Genomic DNA, 20,557 nt, shown 5'->3' with positions numbered 1-20,557 from the left:
TGTGGTAACCGTATGTTGTTCGGAGTCCCGGATGAGATCCCGGACTCACGAGGAGTTCCGGAATGGTCCGGAGGTAAAGATTTATATATGGGAAGTCCTGTTTTGGTCACCGGAAAAGTTTCGGGTTTATCGGTAACGTACCGGGACCACCGGGAGGGTCCCGGGGGTCCACCAAGTGGGGCCACCAGCCCCAGAAGGTGCTGCATGGCCAAGTGTGGGAGGGGACCAGCCCCAGTGGGCTGGTGCGCCCCCACCAAGGCCCAAGGCGCAGGGAGAGTGGGAGGGGGCAAACCCTAGGTCCAGATGGGCCTTAAGGCCCACCCTAGGTGCGCCCCCCCTCTCTCCCCTCTTGGTCGCCCCCCTTTCCCATCTAGGGCTGCCGCCCCCTAGGGGTGGGAACCCTAGAGGGGGCACACCCTCCTCCCCTCCTCCTATAAATAGTTGAGGTTTGGGGCTGCCCAACAGATGGTGATGTGATCTCTCCCTGGCGGAGCCCTACCTCTCTCCTCGTCTCTTGCGGTGCTTGGCGAAGCCCTGCTGGAGTACCACGCTCCTCCACCACCACCACGCCGTTGTGCTGCTGCTGGATGGAGCCTTCCTCAACCTCTCCCTCTATCCTTGCTGGATCAAGGCATGGGAGACGTCACCGGGCTGTACGTGTGTTGAACGCGGAGGTGGCGTCCGTTCGGCACTAGGATCTCCGGTGATTACACGATGAGTACGACTCCTTCAACCCCGTTCTCTTGAACGCTTCCGCATAGATATCTACAAGGGTATGTAGATGCACTCTCCTTCCCTTCGTTGATAGTTTCTCCATAGATCGATCTTGGTGACACGTAGGAAAATTTTGAATTTCTGCTACGTTCCCCAATAATGGCATCATGAGCTAGGTCTATTGCGTAGATTCTATGCACGAGTAGAACACAAAGTAGTTGTGGGCGTTGATTTTGTTCAATATGCTTACCGTTACTAGTCCAATCTTGATTCGGCGGCATTGTGGGATGAAGCGGCCCGGACCGACCTTACACGTACTCTTACGTGAGACTGGTTCCACCGACTGACATGCACTAGTTGCATAAGGTGGCTAGCGGGTGTCTGTCTCTCCCACTTTAGTCGGATCGGATTCAATGAAAAGGGTCCTTATGAAGGGTAAATAGCAATTGGCATATGACGTTGTGGTTTTTGCATAGGTAAGAAACGTTCTTGCTAGAAACCCATAGCAGCCACGTAAAACATGCAAACAACAATTAGAGGACGTCTAACTTGTTTTTGCAGGGTATGCCATGTGATGTGATATGGCCAAAAGGATGTGATGAATGATATATGTGATGTATGAGATTGATCATGTTCTTGTAATAGGAATCACGACTTGCATGTCGATGAGTATGACAACCGGCAGGAGCCATAGGAGTTGTCTTTATTTATTGTATGACCTACGTGTCATTGAATAACGCCATGTAATTACTTTACTTTATTGCTAACCGGTAGCCATAGTAGTAGAAGTAATAGTTGGCGAGCAACTTCATGGAGACACGATGATGGAGATCATGATGATGGAGATCATGGTGTCATGCCGGTGACAAGATGATCATGGAGCCCCAAGATGGAGATCAAAGGAGCTATATGATATTGGCCATATCATGTCACTATTATTTGATTGCATGTGATGTTTATCATGTTTTTGCATCTTATTTGCTTAGAACGACGGTAGTAAATAAGATGATCCCTCATTAAAATTTCAAGAAAGTGTTCCCCCTAACTGTGCACCATTGCGAAGGTTCGTTGTTTCGAAGCACCGTGTGATGATCGGGTGTGATAGATTCTAACGTTCGAATACAACGGGTGTTGACAAGCCTAGCATGTACAGACATGGCCTCGGAACACATTAAATACACTTAGGTTGACTTGACGAGCCTAGCATGTACAGACATGGCCTCGGAACACAAGAGACCGAAAGGTCAAGCATGAGTCATATGGTAGATACGATCAACATGAAGATGTTCACCGATGTTGACTAGTCCATCTCACGTGATGATCGGACACGACCTAGTTGACTCGGATCATGTAATCACTTAGATGACTAGAGGGATGTCTATCTGAGTGGGAGTACATAAGATCAACTTAATTATCCTGAACATAGTCAAAAGGTCTTCGCAAATTATGTCGTAGCTCGTGCTTCAGTTCTACTGTTTAGATATGTTCCTAGAGAAAATTTAGTTGAAAGTTGATAGTAGCAATTATGCGGAGTAGGTCCGTAAACTGAGGATTGTCCTCATTGCTTCATAGAAGGCTTATGTCCTTAATGCACCGCTCAGTGTGCTGAACCTCGAACGTCGTTTGTGGATGTTGCGAACATCTGACATACACATTTTGATAACTACATGATAGTTCAGTTAAATGGTTTAGAGTTGAGGCACCGAAGACGTTTTGAAACATCGCGAAACATATGAGATGTTTCGAGGGCTGAAATTGGGATTTCAGGCTCGTGCCCACGTCAAGAGGTATAAGACCTCCGACGATTTTCTTAGCCTGCAAACTAAGGAGAAAAGCTCAATTGTTGAGCTTGTGCTCAGATTGTCTGAGTACAACAATCATTTGAATCGAGTGGGAGTTGATCTTCCAGATGAGATAGTGATGTTTCTCCGAAGTCATTACCACCAAGCTGCTAGAGCTTCATGATGAACTATAATGTATCGGGGACATATATGATGATCCTTGAGATATTCGGGATGTTTGACACCACAAAAGTAGAAATCAAGAAGGAGCATCAATTGTTGATGGTTGGTGAAACTACTAGTTTCAAGAAGGGCAAGGGCAAAAGGGGATACTTCATGAAACGGAAAATCAGCTACTACTCTAGTGAAGAAACCCAAGGTTGAACCCAAACCCGAGACTAAGTGTTTCTGTAATAAGGGGAACAGCCACTGGAGCAGAATTACCCTAGATACTTGGTAGATGAGAAGGCTAATGATAGAAGTATATTGGATATACATTGTGTTAATGTGTACTTTACTAGTACTCCTAGTAGCACCAGGGTATTAGATACCGTTTCGGTTACTAAGTGTTAGTAACTCGAAATAAAAGCTACGGAATAAACGGAGACTAGATGAAAGGTGAGATGATGATATGTGTTGGAAGTATTTCCAAGGTTGATCTAATATCGTACGCTCCCTCTACCATCAAGATTGGTGTTTGCGTTGAGCATAGACATGATTGGATTATGTCTATCGCAATACGATTATTCATTTAAGGAGAATAATGGTTACTTTGTTTATTTGAATAATACCTTCAATGGTCTTGCACCTAAAATGAATGGTTTATTGAATCTCGATCGTAGTGATAGACATGTTCATGCCAAAAGATATAAGATAGTAATGATAGTACCACCTACTTGTGGCACTGCCACGTAAGTCATATCGGTATAAAATGCATGAAGAAGCTCCATGTTGATGGATCTTTGGGCTCACTCGTTTTTGAAAAGTTTGAGACATGCAAACCATGTCTATTGGTGTATATGCATGAAGAAACTCCATGCAAATGGACCGTTTGGACTCATTTGATTTTTGAATCACTTGAGACATGCAAATCATACCACATGGGCAAGATGACTGAAAGCCTCGTTTTCAGTAAAATGGAACAAGAAAGCAACTTGTTGGAAGTAATACATTTTGATGTGTGCAGTCCAATGAGTGCTGAGGCATGTAGTGGATATCGTTATGTTCTCACTTCACAGATGATTTGAGTAGATGTTGAGTATATTTACTTGATGAATCATGAGTCTGAATTATTGAAAGGTTCAAGTAATTTCAGGGTGAAGTTGAAAGATCGTCGTGACAAGAGGATAAAAGATCTATGATATGATCATAGAGATGAATATCTGAATTACGAGTTTGGCACAGAATTAAGACATTGTGGAAATTGTTTCACAACTAATACAGCCTGGAACACCATAGTGTGATGGTGTGTCCGAACATCATAACTGCACCCTATTGGATATGATGCATACCATGATGTCTCTTATCGAATTATCATGATAGTTTATGGGTTAGGCATTAGAGACAACCACATTTACTTTAAATAGGGCACCACGTAATTCCGATGAGATGACACCGTATGAACTATGGTTTAGAGAAACCTAAGCTATCATTTCTTAAAAGTTTGGGGCTGCGACGCTTATGTGGAAAAGTTTCAGGCTGATAAGCTCGAACCCAAAGCGGATAAATGCATCTTCATAGGACACCCAAAATAGTTGGGTATACCTCCTGTCTCAGATCCGAAAGTAATAAGGGATTGTTTCTAAAATCGGGTCCTTTCTCGAGGAAAAGTTTCTCTCGAAAGAATTGAGTGGGAGGATGGTGGAGACTTGATGAGGTTATTGAACCGTCTCTTCAACTAGTGTGGCAGGGCACAGGAAGTTGTTCCTGTGGCACCTACACCAATTGAAGTGGAAGCTTATGATAGTGATCATGAAACTTCAGATCAAGTCACTACCAAACCTCGTGGGATGACAAGGATGCGTACTACTTCAGAGTGGTACGTAATCCTGTCTTGGAAGTCATGTTGCTAGACAATAATGAACCTACAAGCTATGGAGAAGCGATGGTGGGCCCGGATTCCGATAAATGGCTCGAGGCCATATAATCCGAGAGAGGATCCATATATGAAAACAAAGTGTAGACTTTGGAAGAACTACTTGATGGTCGTAAGGCTGTTAGGTACATATGGATTTTTAAAAGGAAGACGGACAATGATGGTAAGTATCACCATTAAGAAAGCTCGACTTGTCGTTAAGATGTTTTCCGACAAGTTCAAGGAGTTGACTACGATGAGACTTTCTCACTCGTAGCGATGCTAAGAGTCTGTTGGAATTATATTAGCGATTATTGCATTATTTATGAAATCTTGCAGATAGGATGTCAAAACATTGTTTCCTCGACGATTTTTCTTGAGGAAAGGTTGTATGTGATACAACCGGAAGGTTTTGTCAATCCTGAAAGATGCTAATAAGTATGCAAAGCTCCAGCAATCCTTCTAAGGACTGGAGTAAGCATCTCGGAGCTGGAATGTATGCTTTGATGAGATGATCAAAGATTTTGGGTTTATACAAAGTTTATGAGAAACTTGTATTTCCAAAGAAGTGAGTGGGAGCACTATAGAATTTCTGATGAGTATATGTTGTTGACATACTGTGGATCAGAAATGATGTAGAATTTCTGGAAAGCATATAGGGTTATTTGAAAAGTGTTTTTCAATGGAAAGCCTGGATTAAGCTACTTGAACGTTGAGCATCAAGATCTATAAGGATAGATCAAAACGCTTAATGGTACTTTCAAATGAGCACATACCTTGACATGATCTTGAAGGTGTTCAAGATGGATCAGTCAAAGAAGGAGTTCTTGCCTGAGTTGTAAGGTATGAAGTTAAGAATTAAAGCTCGACCACGGCAGAAGAAAGAGAAAGGACGAATGTCGTCCCCTATGCTTTTGTCATAGGCTCTATACGGTATGCCATGCTAAGTACCGCACCTGATGTGTGCCTTGCCACATGTCTGGCAAGAGGGTACAAAGATGATCTAGGAGTAGATCACCAGATAGTGGTCAAAATTATCCTTAGAGGAATAAGGATATGTTTCTCGGTTATGGAGGTGATAAAGAGTTCAGCGTAAAAGGTTACATCGATGCAAGCTTTAACACCTATTCGAATGACTCTGAGTAGCAAACCGGATACGTATAGTGGAGCAACCATTTGGAATAGCTCCAAGTGGAGCGTGGAAGCAACATTTATAATATGACCTAGAGATTTGTGAAGTACATACGGAATCTGAATGTTGCAGACCCGTTGACTAAAACCTCTCTCACAAGCAAAACATGATCAAATCCAGAACTCATTGAGTCTTAATCACATGATGATGTGAACTAGTTTAGTGACACTAGTAAACTCTTTGGATGTTGGTCACATGGTGATGTGACCTGTGAGTGTTAATCACATGGCGATGTGAACTAGATTATTGACTCTAGTGCAAGTGGGAGACTGTTGGAAATATGCCCTAGAGGCAATAATAAATTGATTATTATTATATTTCCTTGTTCATGATAATCATTTATTATCCATGCTAGAATTGTATTGATAGGAAACTCAGATACATGTGTGGATACATAGACAACACCATGTCCCTAGTAAGCCTCTAGTTGACTAGCTCGTTGATCAATAGATGGTTATGGTTTCCTGACCATGGACATTGGATGTCGTTGATAACGGGATCACATCATTGGGAGAATGATGTGATGGACAAGACCCAATCCTAAGCCTAGCACATAGATCGTGTAGTTCGCATGCTAAAGCTTTTCTAATGTCAAGTATCATTTCCTTAGACCATGAGATTGTGCAACTCCCGGATACCGTAGGAATACTTTGGGTGTGCCAAACGTCACAACGTAACTGGGTGGCTATAAAGGTACACTACAGGTATCTCCGAAAGTGTCTGTTGGGTTGGCACGAATCGAGACTGGGATTTGTCACTCCGTGTGATGGAGAGGTATCTCTGGGCCCACTCGGTAGGATCATCATCATAATGTGCCAATGTGATATTGGTCATGGGATCTCTCTCCCTTTTGGGGGGGTGTGTTACGGAACGAGTAAAGAGACTTGCCGGTAACGAGATTGAACAAGGTATCGGGATACCGACGATCGAATCTCGGGCAAGTACAATACCGATAGACAAAGGGAATTGTATACGGGATTGATCGAATCCTCGACATCATGGTTCATCCGATGAGATCATCGTGGAACATGTAGGAACCAACATGGGTATCCAGATCCCGCTGTTGGTTATTGACCGGAGAACGTCTCGGTCATGTCTGCATGGTTCCCGAACCCGTAGGGTCTACACACTTAAGGTTCGATGACGCTAGGGTTATAAAGGAAGTTTGTATGTGGTTACCGAATGTTGTTCGGAGTCTCGGATGAGATCCCGGACGTCACGAGGAGTTCCGGAATGGTTCGGAGGTAAAGATTTATATATGGGAAGTCCTGTTTTGGTCACCGGAAAAGTTTCGGGTTTTATCGATAACATACCGGGACCACCGGGAGGGTCCCGGGGGTCCACCAAGTGGGGCCACAAGCCCCGGAGGGCTGCATGGGCCAAGTGTGGGAGGGGACCAGCCCCAGGTGGGCTGGTGCGCCCCCCACCAAGGCCCAAGGCGCATGGGAGAGTGGGAGGGGGCAAACCCTAGGTCCAGATGGGCCTTAAGGCCCACCCTAGGTGCGCCCCCTCTCTCCCCTCTTGGCCGCCCCCCTTTCCCATCTAGGGCTGCCGCCCCCTAGGGGTGGGAACCCTAGAGGGGGCGCACCCTCCTCCCCTCCTCCTATAAATAGTTGAGGTTTGGGGCTGCCCAATAGATGGTGATTTGATCTTCTCCCTGGCGGCAGCCCTACCTCTCTCCTTCGTCTCTTGCCGGTGCTTGGCGAAGCCCTTTGGAGTACCACGCTCCTCCACCACCATCACGCATTGTGCTGCTGCTGGATGGAGCCTTCCTCAACCTCTCCATCTCTCCTTGCTATGGATCAAGGCATGGGAGACGTCACCGGGCTGTACGTGTGTTGAACGCGGAGGTGCCGTCCGTTCGGCACTAGGATCTCCGTGATTTGGATCATGACGAGTTGACTCCTTCAACCCCGTTCTCTTGAACGCTTCCGCATAGAGATCTACAAGGGTATGTAGATGCACTCTCCTTCCCTTCGTTGCTAGTTTCTCCATAGATCGATCTTGGTGACACGTAGGAAAATTTTGAATTTCTTCTACGTTCCCCAATAGGTATTAAACCCCGGCTTATGGTTCCTTTAAAGCGGACACCGGGTTGTTGGGTGGAGGAATTACCTTCTGTGTTATGGAGCATCAACACCACACCTAACAGATCTACGGGTTACACGCCTTTCTTCATGGTTTATGGAGCAGAGGCGGTTCTTCCTAGTGACATCCGTCACGACTCGCCCCGTGTGGCAGCTTATGTTGAAGCTGATAATGAGAAGGCACGTCAGGATTCACTGGACCTGTTAGATGAGGAGCGTGATCTTGCAGCAGCACGTTCGGCGATTTATCAACAAGATCTCCGACGTTATCACAGCCGCCGGGTTAAGACCAGAACTTTTCAAGAGGGCGATCTGGTGCTCCGGCTCATCCAGGATCAGACTGATATGCACAAGTTATCCCCACCTTGGGAAGGACCTTTTGTGGTCAGCAAGAATCTGCACAACGGGTCATACTACCTCATTGATGTTCGAGAGCACAAAGACTCACGTAAATCGAGGAGGAGACCAAGCGGCCTGTGGAATATAGCTCTTCTTCGGCCTTACTATACTTGAGCCACAGGCTCTTCTTATGTACATATTTATGACAATGTATATATTATATAATAAACCGGAGCCTCGAATAAAGCGGGGTCTGTTTTTTTACATCATGTGTGAGCCTACAAGAGCTTCTTACTGACAAAGCGGAGTTTTGTTAAACCGGCCTATACGGCCACACGAGATAAAGAAAATCACTAGGGGGCTTGGTCGTATCCGAACCATAGCTACACCTCTTGATCGGTTTAAAACCAAAAGGGATATCACTAGGGGGCTTGGTTGTCTTCACACCATAGCTACACCTCTTGATAGGCTTAAGCCAAAAGGAAATTATGTGGAGCCAAAGAGAGTCTGTTGCATTAAGCACAGCTCAAACATAGGTAACCACCGAGCACAGCTCACATATTACCTGGGGGCTCTTTGCTTCTCAAAGAACAATGAGTTTTGAACCCTTGTAATAGGCTATCAAGCCAGGCTTGGAAGCCAGGTGTATTCACCTAAAACCCCGGGTTATCCTGCCTCTTTAAGTAAGTCACTCCGTTCAGGTAAACCTGGTATGACCCATCGAACGTTTGACAAGTCAATCCCATGGACCCTGAACTTGTCAAAGTTAAATTGGTGATTGGTTAAAGATTGAGGTCCATCTTAAAATGCTTTGCAAAATGGTTTAACTCAGCGGCCTGGCAGCCCATGAAAAGCCTCGATTTAGGGCCTGGCAGCCCATGAAAAGCCTTGCATATTTCTTTTGTTTTTGCTATTTTTATGATAAGGGATTTATAAATATTCTTCTGACAAACCGGTGTTCATTACAACCCGGCTTGACTTTCATCGCTTAGTTGTCAGTACATGATTAGATTCTAAACCGGTAGCGAACTGCTCCGGTTTGGTTTTGACTAGATGTCACCAACCTTATACGAACAAATCAACGGCTTTTTAGCCCAATATGATTTCTACATGAAACGGCAAGAGGGCCAGGAGTTATCAACACTCCGGATTGGTGTTTTCACCTCTACCATACAAGCAGTTGGTCAAACAACGAGGTATGTCACAGATATTATTTATTTTATCTAATTAATACAAACTTTGATTATTCATCCAAGTCCTATATATTTTTGGGCATCATGACCCGTCCAGTGGTAAACCACTAGGACACTTTCAAGTTCTTGTATCTAGGAACACAAATCATCATGGACTATGCATAAATAGATCCCAAAAGTGAAACAAGTTTTCCAAATATCCAGCAACATAAACATGCTCGATGGCATGACAGATAAGGGTGTTTTTGCTATCCTATTACAAGAAGCTTCAAAACGGCTCCAATGGAATAATTGTTTTAAGCAGTGGCACACAGTAGCTGGTAATCCGGCTGTCGGTTTAGGATGCTTTGTCGGGACGGCTTGACGATTGAGGGTCATTTGGTGCAATCACCTCTTCTTCATCCCTCCTCGGACGCTGGAAATCAACCGTTGACCAATCAATTCCGGTTAAAGCTTGAAACACGGCTTCTTCACGGATAAGGCTGGAGGGGTTAATGTCAGGAGCGTAAGTATGCTTACGGATGGGAGGCACAAGTTCTTCAACTTCATGGATTTCAGCAGGCTGTCTCTTTCCTTCAGCATCGTAAACCGTCTGGAAATGAGATAAGTCTGTATCCTTTGCCAGTTTGCTGGCTATTGGCCGCATCTCCTTGGTCAGCCTTCGGAGATCATCATTGTTGAAGTTTGAACCGTCCTCCTTCACTCCTGGATAACCTTTAATGATGCCATCCGCTTCAAGATCCGAAATCCATGCCTTGGCCCGGATTAGTGCAGTTAGTGCTCTTGATCTTGCGGCTGCCTTCTTCAGTTCGGTAATCCGGGCTGGTAGCATGGCCAGCTTCTCAAGGGTTTCTTTTATCAGTGATGGCGCCGACTAGTTGTAAGCTGCAGTACAAATAGCACGCTGGGATCCAGAATATAGTTGTTCAATTAAGGTGTAAGCCGCTTTAAGCTTCATCTGCATATCTGTGCCCAGATGAGCAATACGAGTGCCTGTCGTAGTTTAATATCAGCAAACTGGTAAATGATAAGATCTCATTACTTGGACAAACAGCATCAGGAGATACTTACCGAACATGGCAAAAGTCATAGCATCGGTCTGTCGCTTCAAACCGGTCAGTTCATCTACAACTGGCTTCAGAGCTGCTTCTGCGTCTTCGGCTTTCTTGGTTAAACCAGCTTTTTCAGCCTCCCAGTCAGCACGCTCATGGTTAAAAGTCTCTTTTAACTTCTCCATAGCTGCCAGGGCTTTGGTCAGCTCCTCTTTCGCTTTCGAAGCCTCTGCTTGTTGGGACTTCACATTTTCTTGCAGATCAGCGGTTCGAGCATCCCTATTATTTAGCTCGGCGTGCAAATGTGAAGATATGTCAACAATAGGATATGTATTTTCTAAGTACTAAGCGTATAACATGTTATGCACTTCGTACTTGGGGGCTAATGCCTATTTGCTCTATTATCAACAAGTCTCAAGTACAATGCCAGCATTATCCTTAACACTTGGGGGCTAATGTACATCTGTTCAAAACTAATGCATGGATTCAAGACCCGGGTTACCTCGCAAAGCTAAACCGGCCCTTGGGGGCTACATCGATGAAAGCTATATAACTACATTGATAAAGTATCAGTTTTTTACTGCGGACTTGACGTATTGAGAATCAGCATGTAAGGATTAAGGTATTACAAAGTCCCGGTTTAAGATTAGCATCATAAAACAGCCCTTGGGAGCTACTTGGGCTGATGTTTAGATTTTGGAATCAAGAAAAGAAAGGAGATGAAAATACCTCATAGTGTTCCTTCATCAGGTTCACCAAACCGGCTTCATAGTCACGATTTGAGTGCAGACGGTTTAAAACACTGGAGTGAAGTTCTTCAGCACTGAGATGAGCATAACTTGATAAATTAGTGCTCCATTTACCCTTTTCCCTGGCAGCACGTTCTTCTTTGGCACTATGTTGGGTCAAGATTACAGGATGGCCAGGAGAGTTGTGGCCCATGCCAGTAATGATAACATCATCTCCTTGGCCTCCAGTAGTTTTTGCGGGTGATGATGGAGTGTCAGTAGCTCTCACCAGACTAGCCCGGATTGGAGCTGCCGGTTCAGTGTCAGGCACAGCAATGTCAGCTTTTGGTTGTTCATCAATATTCTGGTCTTGAAGGGGTGGCTCATCAAAGGTAGCTTCAGGATGGGGACCCTCCGGTTCACGAGTTTGGTCCGGTTCACCTGTTTGCCCTTGTTCAAAAACCACCTGGTCTTCCGACAGATTGTTGACCCGAGTTTTCTTGCTGGGTCTGGCTTTGGCTCTGCAAACAAAAATAAAAGAGGTTTAGCGTCTTAGTCAAGATTTGCAAAACATTTGAAGAAAGGGTTTGAATGCTTTCCCAGCTACAGTTCTGAGAGGAGAGAGTTGGGTCGCGGTTGACTCGCCAGAGGATGAGGGAGGTGTCACCTGATAATTTGAATCGGACGGATTAAGAGGTTGTCGGGAATACCCTGCCTTGGGATAAGAATTGTCAGAAGTGGGGGAGACCTCAGATCGGCGCTTCCGAACCGGAGTGCCGGGTAAACCGGCTGAAGTGACCTGTTGGCCACTGTGCCGGGTTGTCCGCCGAGCCTCGTGCTGCTATGTCTTCAAAATAAATGTTGGATCCAAGTAAGCAATAGGATGAGAAAAGCTTACTTTTCAGACCGCTTGACGGGTTTTTTGTGTTGGCATAGAGTCTGAACCAGAGGAAAGGGTAATTACCTCTACATCATCAGCCTGGCTGCCTTCCACGTCCTCCTGATAAAGATCATTGTTAATGAGGTGCCTGAAAAGGGAGCCAAGTGAGTCAAGTTCTACCTCAACTTTCGGTTCATCCGCATCTTCGTCAAGTTCCATGTTGATCCGGTCAGCTGTTTTCCGCTTTGAGGTTTTCTTGACGGCTTTTGTTTTGGGGCGGGATGGTTTCGCCGCTTTCTCTGCGGGTTTCCTCTTCCAGAATGGGTCACCACCCTGGTTATGAACAAACAGAAGAATATTTACGGGTTGAACAATTCAAAAAGATGTCGAAGATAAAAAGGAAGGATGGTACTTACAGCGGGTGGTTTGTTTTTGGTGTAGAAGGGGTTCACGCCGGTTCGGCGACAGACAGATTCCGGTTCATTCAAAATTTTCTTAACACCTTCAGTGACCTCTTCGTCGGTTAACTGGATGTTGATGTGATGTTGGGGGTCTTCTACTTCACCGGTGTACTCACACATTAAACCGGAGCAGCGGCTTAATGGCAAGATATTCCAAGATATCCAACAGCGTATGAAGTCGACGCCCGATAAACCGTTGGCCATAAAGGCTCGGAGCTTGGCGAGTTGAGGGGCATATGCGGCTCGTTCCGTAGAACTTAAACGTGGCGGTAATGGATGAGTATTGGAAAGCCGGTGCTCAGGATAGCCTCGCAGAGGGTTCTCATCTTCATGAGAGGTATCCTTGCAGTAGAACCAAGTTTGGTTCCAATCCTTAGGATGATTGTGCAGCTTGGCATGAGGAAATTCAACTTCTTTCCACTTTTGGATAGAGACGCCACCAAGTTCAGTGTTGGGATCGTTTACAAATTCTGTGCGCCGGTTCAGATGAAAGAAATCCTGGAACAGCTCAGCAGTTGGTTCTTCTTGTAAATACACTCCATAGAAGACTTGAAAGTTGCATAAATTGGACACCGAGTTGGGTCCAATATCTTGAGGATGGAGTTGGAAACTGGCAAGAACATCTCGGAAAAACTTCGACCCGGGTGGTTTGAAACCACGACCTATGTGGTCGACAAAGACCACTACCTCACCCTGCCTCGGGGTAGGAGGATTCTCTGTTCTTGGAACTCGCCACCGAATCTCAGTTTTTTGGGTAAGGTGCCGATATTAACCATCCCGTTCAGCTGTTCTTCGGTAACCCGTGAAGGAGCCCAGTTGCAAGCATAAAACTGTTTGGCCATTGCGAACGACAAGCTGAAAAGAAAACACCGGTTTACAAATCATTCATGGTGGTACGCAAGGTGCAACGGAATAAAGATATACAGTTCTTGAAAATGGCATAAACCGGAGGCTGATACAATAATAAATGACAAGGTCATATCAGAACAAAGGTAAACACAAGTTGTTAAACCAGATTATAACAACGGATGTAAAAGGGTTTGCCAGTTTACCAGGGGACTAATGGTATATGATAGGTTGCTTTTTAAAGCTAAACCGCCTGTGTGGTAAAAAGGGACAGATCTACAGCGAAAACGACTAAGTAAGGTAAAACAGGTTTCACAAGACTGCATTGAAATTTTGGATCTGCTGTAAGTTAGGAAAAGGAAAAATATTGAGATTCAAAAGCTTGGTCCTGAAGCAGTTCACGAAAAGTCCAGATCAAGTTACAGTGTATCTAAAGATTGGATCAAGTGGTTGAGATAGGGAGTTTTGTAGCTACTATGCGGAACATATAAAAATCAAGTTCTATTATCTATGGGTTGACGAAGAACAAGAGGAGTACAAAAGGAACTTGCATGAACCCTAACGGATCTGCAGAGAAAGGAGGAGAAGCTTACAAGCAGCAGGTCAGGGAGCGGAGATGCGCCGCGTCTTTCTGATGCAATCAGGTTGATGCAGCGACTGTTGGTGATGCAGCGGCGGAGCTCGATGATGGCGGCGGCGCTCGGAGGCAGGGGCGTCGCGAGGAGGAAGAAGATGCGAAGAGACGGAGGGGAAAAGGGGAAATGACCCTTGGTCCTATTTATAAGGTAAAGGGAGAGGTAACCGGCGCAAGAATCGAGGAGCCGAAATATTGAATGCCTAACAGGAGCGGTCGCCTCGATTGTCGGAAGTTCATTAACTGAAGGTGAGATGTATCATTTTAATAACAAGATGATGTCATGGAGATTTATCATGATCCCGGAATATGATGTCATGATGGTTTACAAGATCAAGGTAAAGATGCAAAGGAGGAATTTTTCTAAGTGTTGAAGATTGACATGAACAAGTTCAAACCAATCTGGGGCCTAATGTTGGGGATATTACTACTGAACATAAACCGGCCAGGAGTGGCCGGATTAGCTCTATGAAAGCTAGGAGCCCATGAAGACGTGAGGATGGTGGCGCTTTACGAATGCCCAAGGCCCAAAGGCGAGTTAAGGCCTGTAGATGTAAACCGACTTTCTCATGTAACTTGTATTGTAAGTAGAAGGAATAGAGACCGAGCCGGACACGTTTATGATCCGGCCTCGGGACTCTGTAAACCGGCAGGCGTCAACCTGTGTATATAAAGGGATGACCCGGCAGCGGTTTAGGGACGACAGACAACAACTCGAGAGCCAGGCAAAGCGGATTCGCTCCTTGGTGATCGAAGCCCTAGCAATAACAATCACAACTAGACGTAGGCTTTTACCTTCATCGAAGGGGCCGAACTAGTATAAAACCCCTCGTGTCCCCTTGTCCGGTTTAACTCCTTTAAGCTAACCCGTAGCGATGGCTCCACGACTAAGTCCTTTCACGAGGACATCTACCGTGACAAACCCACAACCACAACCCAAAACCTATCGCTGAAGTGTGCATCATCATCGGTATGTATCTATGTCTGTAACCTCCTTTCTTAACTGGTTTATTAGTTTTGATTAATGTGTTTAACATACATGCTCTTGCAGAAGAGCCTCTTGACCAGTACAGGAGGAGTTGCGCATTCTGTCCTGGCAACCGAGACATTTTGCACCCTGTTGGTTCCTGTAAGTTTGTTTGTGGAAATGACAAGGACCGGATGCTACAACAATTCAAGCCTCGTACATTCTCTGAATTTCGTGGAATGCCATTCACTTGTTGCTCGAGTTCGGCCTCCCCCAACATTCAAGAGGAAGTTATAGAGGAACGTCGTACCCATCCTGGGCGACGGCTGCGTGTTAAATAACCAGGTCGCGACCTCCTGGTGAAGCGTACAAGTTTGTTCAGATTACATTCTTAGAGAGAAAGAGATAAGGGAGTTACAACCATATGAGAAGATTCTAATCTATCTTTGGACTCCTGCGCAATGCTTATCTCCAGAACGTGCCGAACTCTGTCACGTGAGGATGGAACAATGTTATGTTCAACACCCTCCCATAATCACACTTGGTCAAGTTGAGATTACGCTTAAAACACTCTTCAAAGTTTCGTATGGGCAAAGCTTTGGTGAATCCATCTACAACCTGATCACGAGAATGAATGAAACGAATTTCCAGCTGTTTGCTTGCAACTCGTTCTCTGACAAAGTGGAAATCAATCTCAATGTGTTTTGTCCTTGCATGAAAAACAGGGTTAGAAGATAAATAGGTAGCACCAAGGTTATCACACCATAAACATGGGGCTTTAGTGACCTTTACACCAAGCTCTCGCAACATGGACTGGACCCAAATAATCTCAGTTGTGGCATTGGCCAAAGCTTTGTACTCAGCCTCAGTACTTGATCTTGATACAGTGGCTTGTTTCTTTGCACACCATGATACTAGATTTGGACCAAGAAATACTGCAAAACCACCAGTGGATCGTCTGTCATCTAAGCATCCTGCCCAATCTGAATCAGAGAAAGCACTAACAAGTGTAGATGAGGATTTGTGGAATGTGAGACCAAGATTGACTGTATCTTTTACATATCTCACTATGCGTTTTGCAGCAGTCCAATGAGTTGTAGTGGGTGCATGAAGAAACTGACAAACCTTGTTTACTGCAAATGAGAGATCAGGTCTTGTCAAGGTCAAATACTGAAGTGCACCTACCAGACTCCTGTACCTAGTACTGTCATCTTGACCCAAGGGCTCTCCTTCTGTAAGTGACAATTTTTCTATGCTGGACAATGGAGTTGATGAAGATTTACACCCCTGTAACCTAGCTCTTCTCACCAGATCAGTAGCATATGTTTCCTGAGCATATGAAGACTGTTCCCTTGCTTCTTAACTTCAATCCCTAGGAAAAAATGCAAGTCACCTAGATCCTTGAGAGCAAACACAGCATTTAAATCCTTCAACAGTCCTGATATAGCCTCATCAGATGAGCTTGTGACAATAATATCATCAACGTATATAAGAACAAATACGGATGTTTTCAGCTTATTGTAATAAAAAAGGGTGTCAGACTTAGAAGGAACAAAGCCAAGAGTTTGTCAACTTGTGACTTAGCCTGGAGTACCACGCCCTGGGGGCTTGTTTGAGTCCATATAGCGCTTTATCAAGCTTGCACATGTGGAACAGTTTGTTTTTGTTTTCAAAACCAGGAGGTTGTTTCATATACACTTCCTCTTCCAGAACACCATGAAGAAACGCATTCTTGACATCTAGCTGGCGAAGGCTCCATCCCCTGGAAACAGCAATGGAGAGCACAAGACGAATAGTTGCAGCTTTAACAACTGGACTAAAAGTATCCTCATAGTCTATACCATACCGTTGTTTGAAACCCTTTGCAACTAGTCTGGCTTTGTAGCGATCAATGGTTCCATCAGCCTTCTTTTTGATTCTAAAGACCCACTTGCAATCAATAAATTTTTACCATGCCGTGGGGGAACCAGATGCCACGTTTTATTTTTGAGGAGTGCCATGTATTCTTCTTCCATGGCTGCCTTCCATTTTTGTCGCTAAGTGCCTCGCTAAGAGTACTTGGTTCATCTGTGGAGCACATTAGACTGAACTTTGTCAACTGTTTGTAATTAATTTGCTTTATTACCCCTTTTTGAAGACGTGTCCGTGGGGCAGCAATAGGTGTTGGTGCAGAAGATCCTGATGCTGCAGCGTCGCAGCAGGGCAATCCGGAGAATCCGAGCGAATCCTTGGCACTTCCCCGCCTCGCTGCCAACCAAGCCAGTCGGATCCTCTGTACTGACACGGGCTGGAGATGGGGAGATGCGGTGGAATCAGGCGCAGACAATCCAGGGCCGCGGGAGACAGCCGGCGCGACAGCATCGGATCGCACGCCAGCGGATAGGGCCGGATCGACCCGGAAGGCGCGCCAGTGGACGGGGCCGGGTCTGCACCGGGAGACACGCCTGCCCGAGGAAGATCGGCTGGCAGGCTGCAGTGGAACAGATCCCGAGGAAGATCTGTCCCCCAGCCCTGGACACATGAAATATGGCGTATTTTGCATATTTTCTTTGCCATGTTGGATGGGTTCTGCACCATTTTCTGCGCTGTTTTCATCTGCATCATCATAGAGCTCATGCACTTGGTTATAAACATTAGTCAATATTGGATCACCACAATCATTATCCCCATGAGAAATACCGGTAAGACTAGATGGTAGAAGAAGAATTTCTTTACGAAGGAGTGCACCGGCATTTGGATGGAGTTCTGAGAAAGGAAATTTTGTCTCATCAAAAACGATGTCGCGGGGAATATAAACGCGACCAGTGGAGATATCAATACACTTGATACCCTTGTGTTGGGCGCTATAGCCAAGAAAAGCGCATTGCTTAGAGCGAAACATGAGCTTGCGAGCATTGTATGGACGGAGATTGGGCCAGCAAGCGCAACCAAACACACGAAGGGTTGTGTAGTCGAGTTTTGTGTGAAGAAGACGCTCAATAGGAGTTTCATAGTTAATGACACAGCTAGGGAGCATATTTATGATATGTACCGCAGCAAGAAAGGCCTTGTCCCAGAATTTTAAGGGCATGGAGGCGCCGGCTAGGAGAGCTAGGCCGACTTCAATGATGTGTCTGTGTTTGCATTCAGCAGACCCATTCTGTTGATGGGCGTGAGGACATGACACGTGATGGGATATGCCAATTTTCTGAAACAACGAGTTTAACTTCTCGTACTCCCCTCCCCAATCAGATTGGAGAGCTAAAATTTTGCAATCAAATTGGCGCTCAACAAGAGCTTGGAAATTCAGAAAAACTTGAAACACATCTGATCTTTTCTTAAGGAGATATATCCATGAAAACTTTCTATAGTCATCTATGAAACTCACATAATACGTGTGTCTACCAACAGAGGAGGGGGCAGGCCCCCACACATCAGAGAAAACAAGTTGTAGAGGCTTGGTAGAAACACTGGTGGAAATTGGATAAGGTAATTGATGGCTTTTAGCCCTTTGACAAGAATCAAAAATTGTCTCAAAATCACGCTCTCCAACATACGGGAGCTTATTTTTCTTAAGTAATCTCTCAACTAAGGAAAAAGATGCATGTCCTAAACGATCGTGCCATCATGTTGAAGACACTTTGGTGGCACTAAAAACTTGTTTATTTAATCTTCGGATCTCCGGAATCAAAGGGTAAAGCCCACGAACGCATCTACCTCGATATAGCACCTTCTTCGTTGCCTAATCCTTGATCAAAAAGAAGTAAGGGTGAAACTCAAGAAAGACATGATTGTCAATGGCAATGCGATGAACGGAAAGAAGGCTTTTTGAAGCACTAGGGACATGCAAAATTTTCCTAAGGTGAATTTTCCGATGAGGGGTTTTAATAATTGAGTGACCAACATGACTAATTTTCATACCTTCTCCACTTGCTCTGTGGATGTGATCTTTGCCACGGTATTTGTCGCGCATGGTCACATTCTCCAGCTCACCGGTGATGTGGTTTGTGGCGCCGCTATCGACGTACCAGTTGGTGTCGATGCCGTAGGAGCCATCAGCAGCTCCAGCCACCTTCTCATCTTGGGAGGAATCTTCTTCATCTTCTTCAAAACGACACCAACAATCTTTTGCCGAGTGTCCCGGCTTGCCACATATTTGGCACCTGATTGCATCAGGGCGCAATCGGTTGTTGGAGGATTTGTTCCGCCGGCCTCGATTGTTGGAGGAGAAAGGCCGGCCGCCGCGTGTGTTGTTGGCGCCGCTGTTGTTGTTGTTGCCGTTCCCGTTGCCCCGGCCCTTGCCGTTCCGAGGTGGACCGCGGTAGCGGGAGCCTCCGCCCCGGCCGCGAGTGGCAACGTTTGCCGACGACTTGAAGCCGCCTGCCGCGCCCGCTCCCTGGAAAAGAGCCATCCGCTGGTCGAAGTTGCTCATCTGCCCGAACAGCTCGTCGAGGGTGACCGGAGTGGTGCGCGCTTCAAGGGCGGACACCAATGGCTGGTACTCCATGTCAAGCCCGTTGAGGATATAAGAGATTAACTCATCATCATCCCTCAACGGCTTGCCAGCCGCAGCGAGCTTGTCGGCGAGTCCCCGCATATACGCGAAGAAGGTGGCCACCGATTGCGTTCCTTTCTGCGCATTGGAGAGGGCGGCGCGGATGTTGTTGATGCGGGACAGCGACGTCGACGAGAACATGCTCGCCAGCGCCGTCCAGAGTTCGCGTGCGTGCCGATGGAGACTGCACTAGCACCTCTTTGATAGGTTACTCAGAGATAACCGTTACCTGCTGATCTCTCGAACAGACGGCATGGAGCGGGTTGGGGATGGTTTCCTCCTTTCCATTCCTTGTCCTTGACGACGAACTCGGCCGGCTCCGCCATGCTCCATCAACGTACCCAAAAATCCAGCCCCTCTCAAGCTACGGCGTGAATCTGAGTGCGCCAAAGACGTAGTTGGTGCGGGTAAGCGCTCGGGGATCTGGCCGGAGAGGGGAGAGGAGGCGGCGGCGGATGAGCCATGGCAGGAAGCTGCGGTGGGAAGGAGGAAGGCTAGATGGAAGAGTTAGGCTCTGATACCAATAGTAGAACGTCGTACCCATCCTGGGCGACGGCTGCGTGTTAAATAACCAGGTCGCGACCCCTGGTGAAGCGTACAAGTTTGTTCAGTACATCTTGGAGAGAAGAGATAAGAGTTACAACCATATGAGAAGATTCTAATCTATCTAGTTGGACTCCTGCGCAATGCTTTGAAGGAAATATGCCCTAGAGGCAATAATAAAGTTATTATTTATTTCCTTATATCATGATAAAAGTTTATTATTCATGCTAGAATTGTATTAACAGGAAACATAATACATGTGTGAATACATAGACAAACAGAGTGTCACTAGTATGCCTCTACTTGACTAGCTCGTTAATCAAAGATGGTTATGTTTCCTAACCATGGGCAAAGAGTTGTTATTTGATTAACGCGATCACATCATTAGTTGAATGATCTGATTGACATGACCCATTCCATTAGCTTAGCACCCGATCGTTTAGTATGTTGCTATTGCTTTCTTCATGACTTATACATGTTCCTATGACTATGAGATTATGCAACTCCCGTTTGCCAGAGGAACACTTTGTGT

At 45.6% G+C, this 20,557-nt stretch overlaps 1 pseudogene; it reads right to left on the bottom strand.

The window, feature by feature from the left end:
- Positions 1–19,343: 19,343 nt before the first annotated feature.
- Positions 19,344–19,486, bottom strand: LOC125555133 (annotated as a pseudogene).
- Between the last annotated feature and the right edge of the window lie 1,071 nt (positions 19,487–20,557).

Source organism: Triticum urartu, chromosome 4 (genome assembly GCF_003073215.2).
Source record: "Triticum urartu cultivar G1812 chromosome 4, Tu2.1, whole genome shotgun sequence".
Classification (NCBI taxonomy): Eukaryota; Viridiplantae; Streptophyta; class Magnoliopsida; order Poales; family Poaceae; genus Triticum; species Triticum urartu.
The sequence above is the reverse complement of the archived record's forward strand: the minus strand, read 5'-3'. Positions and strand labels throughout refer to the sequence as shown.